This window comes from Eptesicus fuscus, chromosome 18 (assembly GCF_027574615.1).
Source record: "Eptesicus fuscus isolate TK198812 chromosome 18, DD_ASM_mEF_20220401, whole genome shotgun sequence".
Lineage (NCBI taxonomy): Eukaryota > Metazoa > Chordata > Mammalia > Chiroptera > Vespertilionidae > Eptesicus > Eptesicus fuscus.
In genome coordinates this window covers 35,313,760-35,325,018 of record NC_072490.1, presented here as the reverse complement: position 1 = coordinate 35,325,018, position 11,259 = coordinate 35,313,760, and the positions used below count along the sequence as shown (strand labels likewise).

General features: G+C 43.5%; 1 non-coding gene and 1 pseudogene across 1 annotated transcript; both read right to left on the bottom strand.

The window, feature by feature from the left end:
• Positions 1–6,905: 6,905 nt before the first annotated feature.
• On the bottom strand, positions 6,906–7,044 carry LOC114228652 (small nucleolar RNA SNORA24). Its single transcript, XR_003614788.2, has one exon. It is a non-coding gene; the product is annotated as a small nucleolar RNA SNORA24 (small nucleolar RNA).
• Positions 7,045–10,631: 3,587 nt separating this feature from the next.
• Positions 10,632–11,033, bottom strand: LOC103295684 (golgin subfamily A member 7-like; annotated as a pseudogene).
• Positions 11,034–11,259: the final 226 nt, after the last annotated feature.

Here is an 11,259-nt window from a genome sequence, read left to right as displayed (position 1 = left end):
CCAACAGGCCATGGTGTGGCGAGCCTCAATGGCTGTGAGTCTGGTCCTTCTGCCTTCCATGTATCTAAGTCCCCTCGTTCCGCACTCCAGCGCAGCAAACACTGATTGCTGGGCGCACCTCTGCAAGAGTCCCGCCTCTCCCCGCAGGCATCTGGGTCTCCCGGGGTTCGCCAGAAGATGGGTTTCAGGGTGATGGAGAGCTAATCTCCCTTAGGTTTGGAACAAAAGCCCCTTTCCCCCGCCACCAGCCAGACCCACGCACCTCCACACCTCATCCCCTCCGATTTCGCTGGGTGCGAGGCAACAGAACAGCCTTTAACCTCCGCCGCCATCTTTTTCAAACTTCTCAATTTGTGCTTCTTAATCCCTTCATTTCAGTCAACTCTACTGAAGTCTAGCGCCGCCGGGAGGTGCACGGAGAGGGCGCCCGGGCCTCCGTCTGGTGTGCGGGGCACGCGGCCCGCGGCACCAGGTGCGCGGGGGCTGCGCGGCGGGGACGGGTGCTGGGAGGCCGCCGGGCTCCGGGCGCCGCCGCTGCGGCGGCGTCCCCAGCGTCCCGGGCCGGGCAGCCTGTGGGGGCGGCGGAGTTGCGAAAGTGAGTGAGTTTCCCAGGGTTTCGCCCGGAATGGGGTTCAGTGCAATCGGAGCCGGTGCTCAGCGCACTCCGGAGCCTTTATCTCCTTCCTGCCAGTGAACTCCGGCCAGGTCATCAGCCGCCCCCTCCTCTCCGGTTCCATCCTCCCCGCAGGCGCGTGTGCTCGTGTCTCCGCCCGTTTCTCCATACCTCAGGCTTTTACGGCTTCTCCGACTGTCCCCGTGGCCTTCTCCTTCCCCCCAGCTGTGGGCATTTCAGTCCGCCAGCTCTCCTGTGGTTCTGGACGATGTCCGTTCTGACCTCTAGTTGTATTTTTGAAATTGTTGTGCCCGGCTGCAGGTTAGGTGTTTAACCTATGCCGCCATCTTGGTTTCTCCTCTTGTTTTTGTTTTTTTAAAAATATATTTTATTGATTTTTTACAGAGAGGAAGGGAGAAGGAGAAAGAGTTAGAAACATCGATGAGAGAGAAACATCAGTTGCCTCCTGCACACCCCCCACTGGGGATGTGCCCGCAACCAAGGTACATGCCCTTGACAGGAATCGAACCCCAGACCCTTGAGTCTGCAAGCCAACGCCCTATCCACTAACCCAAACTGGTTAGGGCTGTTTTTGTTTTTTTTAATGTGTATTTATTGATTTCAGAGAGGAAGGGAGAGGGAAAGATAGAAACATCAATGATGAGAGAGAATCATCAATTGGCTGCCTTCTGCATGCCCCCTACTGGGGATGGAGCCCATAACCTGGGCATGTGCCTGACCAGGAATCAAACCGTGACCTCTTGGTTTATAGATCGAGACACATACAGTGGTCTTTTTTAATGGATAGCTCTAAACTATAGTGTCTAAAAATGTTCACTTGGGTGCAAATACAAGGAAGTGATTACTATAAATGTCAGGATGGAGGTTACTTTTGAAGGAAAGAAGAAAGGAAGGAAGTTAGTTTGGATAAGGTACTTACTGGGTGAACTGCTGGGGTAGCAGGCAAAATTCTGTTTCTTAACCTAGATGGTGGATGCATGGGTGTTTGCATTATACCAATTCATTAAACTCATTAGAGAAATATATTTTTTGGTATGGCTTCCTGTATCTTTGTTTCTGTATTCTTGTATATTTATTTACAACATAAAGGTTAAAGAAAAGAATGTCTCCTGTGGTCCAAACTAATAAACAAGAAGATTAGTGGGAGAGAGGAGAAAGAAAGGCTCTATATACCTTTAAAAAGTTGTGTGCTTTTTTTTTTTAAACTACTCTATGCTAGGCTCTGTGCTAGGGCATTTCACAGATGTTATCTTAATATTCAAAATGACTACCTCTGTTTTACCAACTCTCATAGAAGTTAAATAAGTTGCTCATGGTAATGAGTAGCAGAGTAGATATTCAAGCCCAAACCTGATCTGTTTCCAAATTATAGACTCCTACTTTCCTCATTGGCTGATGTTGGTAGTAAACTAATTTCTCTCTAAATTCAGTGTCTATATTATCTATCCTTCAATTAGTCATTCTTCTGAAAAGTTATGTCCTTTGTGTATATTAAAAATTCTATGGAAATGTGTATATCAAATGTTCTTCCTCCAACTGATCTTTAAAAAAACCAGTTGTATTACTCATTCTAACAGAAAAACTGATTATTTTAAGAAGACAACATAAGGTATCAAAATAAGGTGCTATCTTTGTATCTCCTATTTTTAGAGGAATTGTTTTTCTAGTGAAACATGGGTAAAGTTATTTGAAATGAGTCTCAAATATAGTCCAGCAGCTGAGAAGTACCAGAACAATCTTAAACATATAGAAATACAAGATACAAGGAGGGATTTTATTTTCAGTATTTTATGTGGTGTTGACTTTAGCCCTGAACACTGTATCAACTTGGATTAGACGTGCCTATACATTTATTTGGTTGCAGTTTTATTTTATTTTAAAAACATTTATTGGCAACATTGGTTGATAACATTACATAATTTTCTTTTCAGGTGTGCAAGATTATAATTTTTCATATGTGTATATTATTGCATGCACACCACCCAAAGTCTACTTTCCTTTTGTTACCTGCAGTTTGATTTTAGAAAGTTGGTTTTATATTTATAGTTTTAATTTTGATTTAGATTTATTTTTCTTAGCGTTTTATCTGTTGATAGCTTTATTTGTACTCTTTCAGTTTTTTAAATCCTGACTCAAGGAGTGAGGATATTTTTTCCATTGATTTTTAGAGAGAGTGGAAGGGAGAGATAGGGGGAGAGAGAGAGAGGAGCAAGACAGAGAGAAACATTGACATGAGAGAGACATATCAATTGGTTGCCTCCCACACGTGCCCCAGCCAGTCCAGGGATCAAAACTGCAACCCAGGTACGTGCCCTTGACTGGGAATCAAACCGGCAACCCTCCAGTGCGCAAGCCAGCACTAACCACTGAGTCATGCCCAGCCAGGGCTATTTGTACTCTTAATTTACAGGAAACTGACCTCTTCTACTCCCTCTGTCTTTTGGTTTTTCCACTCCCTTCTATTGTTAATGTGAGGCAATCAGGGAAGATTTTATTTAAAAATATGACAATACATAAACTAAGCATATAAATTGAGTTGGTTATATAATTTTATTTTATGCATTTATTTTTATTTTTCAATTATAGTTTACTTTCAATATTTTATATTGATTTTAGATTGGTTCTGTAATTTTAAGAGTTAAAACTAATAGATAATTACTATGTGAATATACTTGACATATATTTTTTATTTTGAGCATTTTAAAGCATAGTTTTTCAAAGTGTGGTTCTCTGATGTCAAAATCATCTAGATTTTTACTTTAAAAGCAGCCCTGGCTGGTGTTGTTCAGTGGTTGGAGCATTGGCCTGCACACCAAAGGGTCTCAGGTTTGATTCCCAGTCAAGGGCATGTACCTGGGTTGAGGAGCAACAAAAAATAACGAAAGAAATCTCTAACTCTTTGAGACAGCATAGATGGACCTGGAGATTATTATGTGGAATCTAATGAACAAAATAAACTGACAAACAAAATAGGATCATAGACATGGAAGTATGGAACAGACTGACAGATCTCTGGGGGAAGGTGGGAGGGAGGGCAGAAAGAGATTAATCAAAGAACTTGTATACTAGAGGCCCAATGCACGAAGTTCGTGCAAGGGGCTCGGCCCCCCGCCACTGTGGCGGCTGCCTCTGCCTCGGCCCCCGCTGCCGCAGTGGCCGGGGGGCCTCTGCCTCGGCCCTCGCCCACCCTGGGGGCCGCATGCCTCTGCCGCCTCTGCCTTGGCCCCCGCTGTGGCGGCTTCGTCCAGAGTGTCATCCAGAAGGATGTCTGGTCTAATTAGCATATTACACTTTTATTGTTATAGATATGTATAGCCCATGGACACAGACAATTATATAGGTGAAGACCTGGTGTGAGATGAGAGCCAGGTGGATTGGGGGAAGGAGAGAAAATCAGGGACATCTGTAATACTCTCAACAATAAAATAAATTTAAAAATTAAAACCATACTACCCTCCCAAAAGCATACTCTATAAGTCACACCCCAACCCTTTGAATCAGAATCTGCATTTTTTAACGTGCATGTACCTAGAATTTGATTCTTATTCTTTTTTCACTTTTCCTATTTATTTCTTCACTTGTTTGAATTTCTTATCTATAGTATCTATAAGGATATGTAGATATCAGTTAGCTACCTGGAGGTTGATTTGGTAGACCATTTGCATGTTTTTGCAACAATAGATTTCTGATGTAAGTTGGAGATCTTGACAGCATAAATATGTTTTTCTTTCCAACAAATTAATGATCCCTTTAAATTTAATAAGTGATTTCTGAATGATTCTTAGCTGCATTCTCAAAGACCTTAATTAAAATATGCTATTATGGCCCGGCCAGTGTGCTCAGTGGTTGAGCCTGGACCTAAGAACCAGGAGGTTGCTGTTCAAGTCCCAGTAAGGGCACATGCCCGGGTTGCTGGCTTGATCCCCAGTGTGGGGCGTGCAGGAGACAGCTGATCAATGATTCTCTCATCATTGATGTTTCTATCTCTCTCACCCTCTCCCTTCCTCTCTAAAATCAATAAAAATATATTTAAAAAAGATATGTTGCCAAAACCGGTTTGGCTTAGTGGATAGAGCGTTGGCCTGCGGACTCAAGGGTCCCAGGTTTGATTCCAGGTCAAGGGCATGTACCTTGGTTGCGGGCACATCCCCAGTAGCGGGGTGTGCAGGAGGCAGCTGATCGATGTTTCTCTCTCATCGATGTTTCTAACTCTCTCTTCCTCTCTGTAAAAAATCAATAAAATATATTTTAAAAAAAGATATATGTTGTGTGTATATAGTATAAGACTAAAAGGGGAATCAAGATTCAGAATTTTTCTCTAGAATGAGTGTCAGTTATTCCAATCATTAACCTTTGTATGTTTGTGTGGTGTAAGATAACAGTCATTTACTTCTTTTTCCTCTGTTTAAATATTCCAGTAACAGGAAACTCTCTCCTGAAGCAAACTGTTTCTTGCAAGGATACACAGTTTGCCTCTATTATTTCCATTTATTCTAGTATCAGCCCTTCTGATAACAGTTAACTTCTAGCATATCAAAGTGGATTCAGTAATTAAGTGAAGATAAAAGCATTGGGGAAGGGAATATGAAGGTAGTGCTGAAACAGGAAGAGAGGGATGGGCAGAGAAAAACTCAGAAAGAAGAATGGGTGCTGGAGATCTATTTGATAATTTTGCTCTTCATGACCTAGTCATAATATTATGTTGGAGTGTCATAACAGTGCTGAGAATGGCTTCTAAACAGAGCACTCAGCCCAGCCTGCACCCACTGCAATCGGGGACCCCTCAGACACCCCTCTCACAATCTGGGGCCGCTGGCTCCTAACCACTCACCTGCCTGCCTGCCTGATTGCCCCTAACCCCTCTGTCTGCCTGCCTGATCACCCCTAACCTCTCTGTCTGCCTGCCTGATCACCCCTAACTGCCTCTGCCAGCCTGATCACCCCTAACTGCCTCTGCCTGCCTGCCTGATCGCCCTTAACTGCCCTCCCCTGCCGGCCTGATCTTGCCCCCAATGGCCCTCCCCTGCCAGTCTGATCTTGCCCCCAACTGCCCTCCCCTGCCGGCCTGATCTCACCCCTAACTTCTCTCCCCTGCTGGCCTGATCGCCCCTAATTACCTCTGCGTGCCTGATCACCACTAACTGCCCTCCTCTGCCGGCCAATTTGGTTCTGATTGGTCAGTTTCTATGCCAGTCAGCATCTCTGGGCCTATCAACGGGGCCTGATCAGAAAGGCGGGGCTGATCAGCAGCCCAGGTGGAGGCCTGGAGAGAAATGGAGGCACGGCTGTTGGCCAGGCTGGGAGAGAAAGAGAGACAAGTTCTGATCAACGGCTGCCATAGAGGCTATGGATCAGACCCTGCCTCTCTCTCTGCAGGCCTCTCTCTGGGCCTGATCCGTAGCCCCCTATGCAGTCAGGGCTGGGTCGGGGCACCGGCAGCAGCCCCAGTCAGTGCTGGGTCATCATGGCAACCCAGCACTGACTTCTGGTCTTGTGGAGCCTTTGATCATAATGGTCGTTACGACCCTGGCTCTTTATTATATAGATCATTCCACCCTGTGCTGTGTCCCGAGAGTTCCTTTTTATTCCAGTTTCATGCTGGTTCCACCTACTTTCTCATTTTGGAAAACCATCCTCTAGTGTTAGCACTTGAGCCTCAGATTGGCATAAATTTGGATGAGGGATCCTTAGTATATGATCAAGAGCTGGATCCCACCACTGAGGCATATCTAAATCTACCTCCTTTTTTACATGCATCCCAAGTGATGTGAAAGCAATTGAGCCCTGGCCGAGTGGCTCAGTTGATTGGAGCATTGTCCTGTACACCAAAAGGTTGTGGGTTCAATCCCTGGCCAGGGTGAATACCTGGGTTGTGGGTTTGATCCCCAATCAGGGCACGTACAAGAGGCAACTGATCAATATATCTCTCTCCCCCTCCCCTTTCTCCAAAATCAATAAACATTATCTGGTAAGGATAAAAAAAAAATCATGTAGTATGGCTAGCTAAACCTCTATTTCCTGAATCTTTGAATGCCTGGATTTTAAGGATAATACATCACACCTTCATAATTCACTACTTAGGATCAGAGGTTTTTAGGTTTGGAAGAGACTTTAAAGTGTTTTCTAGTATAGAAATAATTATACCTTCCTGTGCATCAGAAATCCATGCAGGACTTTTTATTTTTTTTTTTTAAATAATGATTCCAGATTTCCTCCTCAGATCTTTTTATTTATTTATTTATTTATTTATTTTTATTTTTATTTTTTTGAAGAATGTTACTTGTGCAAGTCAGAATCTGATACCGATTAAATGGTGACAGCTTTGCCAATAAACAAGAAAATGCTCTTCCAGGGCTAGGAAGGTCTCCTCAGATCTTTTTAGTTAGACCCTCAGCATTGGGATCCTAGATTTTTGTTTGACTAAGCTTTCCAGATGATTCTTATATAACCAGTCAGAGCTGTGTTTGAGAACCACAGGTCTAGACCAATCCTCTCCTTATCATTGAATTTCCACCACTTCAGATGTAGAAACTTTGTTTCCAGCTCTTCTATTTCTTATTATTCATGTCCAAGACTTAGTCACTTCATTCTTATTTTTTCAACATTTTCTTAACCCAGCACTTCCCTTCCCACACCTACTTTCAAACAAAAACCAACACAAAATAAATAACAACATCAGCAACAACAAAAATACCCAACCACTTATTGTCCATCTATTATATCCCTGGTGCTATTCTAAGTGTATATCCATATTTACTTTATAATTCTTACAATAATCCCCTTTGGAAGGTATTGTTATTCTCATTTCTATAGAATAACAATATTTCTAACTGCTCAAGGCCCCATTACTAGTAGGTGACAGAATTGAATCTTGAAACTAAGATTAATTGTGCATTTAAAATTTTTTATTTATTTAGTATTTGCTATTGCTTCCAATCTTATCTTTTGTTATTATTCCTCTGAGTATATCTCCTCTTCATTAGGGATGAGATCTACAAATTTAGGTCCTCAGCTCCAGGCAGGCCTAAAGGGTCTCCACTGTCTTCTCTTCTTGCCTATTCTTATTCTAGTCATGTCCTAGTTTCTCCAGAAGTCTCACTATATTTCTATCTATTGCACTCTTTTCAATTTCATATGAATTCAGAACATTTATTAGCTATACCACTTACTTGGAATCCTTTGACCACTCATATTTTATTTCTCCTGTGTTATTTCTTTTTGTTTGCTTAAGAAAAATTCTAATGTGTTAATATTTCAGCAAAGTTATTGCAACATATTTAAAAGGCAGACAGACATGTTATTATAGGCTATGTAGTAACAAAGGGGTTTTATACAATTAAAATATTACACAGACCTATGGGATTTATTGAGTAACTAACAGACCCATAAAACAAATTAAATCTGAAAGATTAAATTAAATATTAGCACCTATAATACAGGCAGTCCTCGGGTTACGTCAGACTCAACATATGTTGTTTCGTGGTTATGTCGCCATCTCCCATTTACAGTATTTATAAAAAAAAAGTTTCATCATTTCGACGTATGTACATATGTGCTTTATGTTTTTTATTATTTATTTACCACAAGTAAAGGTCAGGAATTGTTCTGTCTTTTAAATTTTTTTTTTTTACTATTTCACTTCATTACTGCTGTGTATGTGCTCCATGTGAGTGACATAGGTGCTTATGTAGGTGGGTTCCAACTTATGGCAAAAATCGCGTTATGTCGTGCCGTAGGAACGGATCTCCAATGTAACCCGAGGACCTACTATATATTTGAAAGTAAAAATTTTAACTGTTTCATTCCTCCTTATGGCGGGGGAGGGTAGGCTGGGGGAGGGACTGCGGGAGGTTGGCTGGCTGGGGGTGAGAGGGGGGGACCGCAAGAGGTTGGCTGAGGGAGTGCACTGACCACAAGGGGGCAGCTCCTACATTGAGTGCCTGCCCCCTGGTGGTCAGTGTGCGTTATAGCAACTGGTCGTTTGGTCATTCGTCCGCTTAGGCTTTTATACATACATATATATATATATATATATATATATATATATATATACACACATACTAGTAGCCCGTTTGCACGAAGATTCGTGCAATAGACCTTCATTCACCTGGCTGCCTGCACCAGTTTTCTGCCGGCACCGGGGACCCAGGCCTTGGCTGTGGCCACCGCCTTCTGCCTTCTTTCAGGGTCCGGGCTTGGCCCTGGGCGGTGGCCTTGGGCTTGGCCGCACCCAGCGTCCCTGCGACCCGATCGCAGGATCCAACCCCCAGGTCGGCTCCTGCGATTGGCGCAGGCTCCCCGCTGGCGCCCAAGGCCGGGAAAGCCTCGGGCGGCTTTCTCGGCCTTGGGCTCGGCCGCACCCAGCGTCCCTGCAACGGTTTCCTGGTGGGCGTGGTTGTGGGCGTGGCTTGGGTGTAGCGAAGGTGCGGTCAATTTGCATATTTGTCTATTATAAGGTAAGATATAGACTAGAGGCCCGGTGCATGAAAATTCATGCACTGGAGGGGGGATCCCTCAGCCCTGCCTGCCCCCTCTCACAGTCCGGGAGCCCTCAGGGGCGGGAGGCAATCAGGGGCGGGAGGTGACCCAGCAATCAGGGGAAGGCACTGCCCTCATCACACCTCTGCTGCCGCCACTGCAGCACGAGCCTCAGCCAGCCCTGGTTACCTGAGCCTCGGGCGGCCCTGGGCGGCTGGGCAGCCGCCATCCGAGGCTTTCCTGCACCTCGGTCCGGCCCTAGGCAGCTGGGCAGCCAACATCTGAGGCTTGCCTGTGCCTCGGGCGTCGGCTGTGCAGCCGCCATTCAAGGCTTGCCTGTGCCTCAGGCCAGCCCTGGGCGGCTAGGGGGCTGAGGGGATTGGGGGACTTTGGAGGCAGGCGCACGGCACCGTCATGTCATGGCTGTGGGCACTGCCATCTTTGAGGGCGTGACAGTCAATTAGCATATTCCCTCCTTATTGGCTATGGGCACTGCCATCTTTGTGAGGGTGTGACGATCATATTAGCATATTCCCTCTTTATTAGATAGGATAATTGCTATAATAAAACAAATAACACTATACATTATTTTTTCCAATGACCTTCAGTTTGAGAAATTTAACAGCAGAAATAGACCTTTAAGATTCGAGTCATTAAAAAATGTAGTTCTTTGAAATCTGGGAGATATATTAGGAAAACCACAGATACAGCATACCCTTCACTGAAATCCTGGAGAAAAGCATTTTGTTAATTTGGGGAATAAGACTGGACACTGGCAAAGATATGACTTTGAAGTCAATAGCCACCTGGGCTATATAATGAGAACCATTGGTATTGGTAGCAGATAGAAATAAACTTAGGCTGACCAACTGAATATTTTATTTAAAAAGTTAAATGCTTCATTGTATTTTGGATAGAATACAAAAAGTAAAATGGCTTTTAATAAAAAATTAAAATGCTTAATTGTGTTTTCTTAGAAACTAATCAAAAGATTACAGAGTACTACACAATTTGAAGACACAAATTGAATGCGGAATGACTAGAAGTCATTCCAGGTGTGGAATTTTAGAAAGTCCTTGGAGAAAAATACCACATGATCTCACTCATTTATGGATAATAAAGAACATTATAAACTTGAACAAACAGATAGATACAGAGACAGTAAAGCATCAAACAGACTGTCAAATTACAGGGGGAAGGTTAGGGAGAGGTGGGGGAGATAAGAGATCAATCAAAGGACTTGTATGCATGCATATAAGCATAACCAATGGATGCAAAACTCTGGGGGGTGAGGGCATATATGGGAGTGGGGTGGGGGGTGGCAATGGTAAGATATGTACACATATAATACCTTAATAAAAAAATTGAAAAAAAAAAAGAAAAGGAAGTCCTTGGAGTAAATGGCATTGTGACTCTGGCAGCAGATACAAAGGAATGATAATCTAGAGAGGAGATAGGGGACACTCTGTGATCAGCCAGTGGATAAATGGAGCTGGAGTTGGGATCTTTAATTTATGGTTTATCTTCCACAGCTCATACCTCTGTCTTCATAAATGGTAATTTCAGTAATTTCAGGTCTCTTTCAATGAGATCTGTCAGGTGGAGGTCTTGGGGAGCATATATTTTCTCATTTTGATCTTGAATGTATTTGGAGACTTTTTAAGAATCTTTTCATAATGAATTTCTATGCATAAGAAGATGGTGTATGCTGTTAAACATGCTTCAAGATATGATTGACCCTCAAGTTTCTGTGTTTCTGCATAAAGGTTACTTAGAATTTGAACTGTTTCTTCAAACTGCTGCCTTTCTGGCTGGTTCTCCAGCTCTGCAGGAACTTGGTCTAGAACTGGCAGCATGTGCCACTGCTGTATCCTTTCTGAATGAATATCTTCATGAACACTGGTGCCTGCTGCAGCCTCATGGGGAGGACAAGATCGCTGCCCCACCTCCTCTGCTCTCCAAGTGCTGCTGTATTGTCCCCTCATGTTTTATTTCTTATGTCCTCAGCCAGTCTGTAGGCTTTTTGAAGTAAGGGACTATATTTATATAGTTGGTGCACAGTAAATGTTTATTGATTGACCACCTGGAACATTTAGGAAATGGGGAAAGGGGCTATTGGACCAAAGTTTGAGGTGAGGTGACTCTGG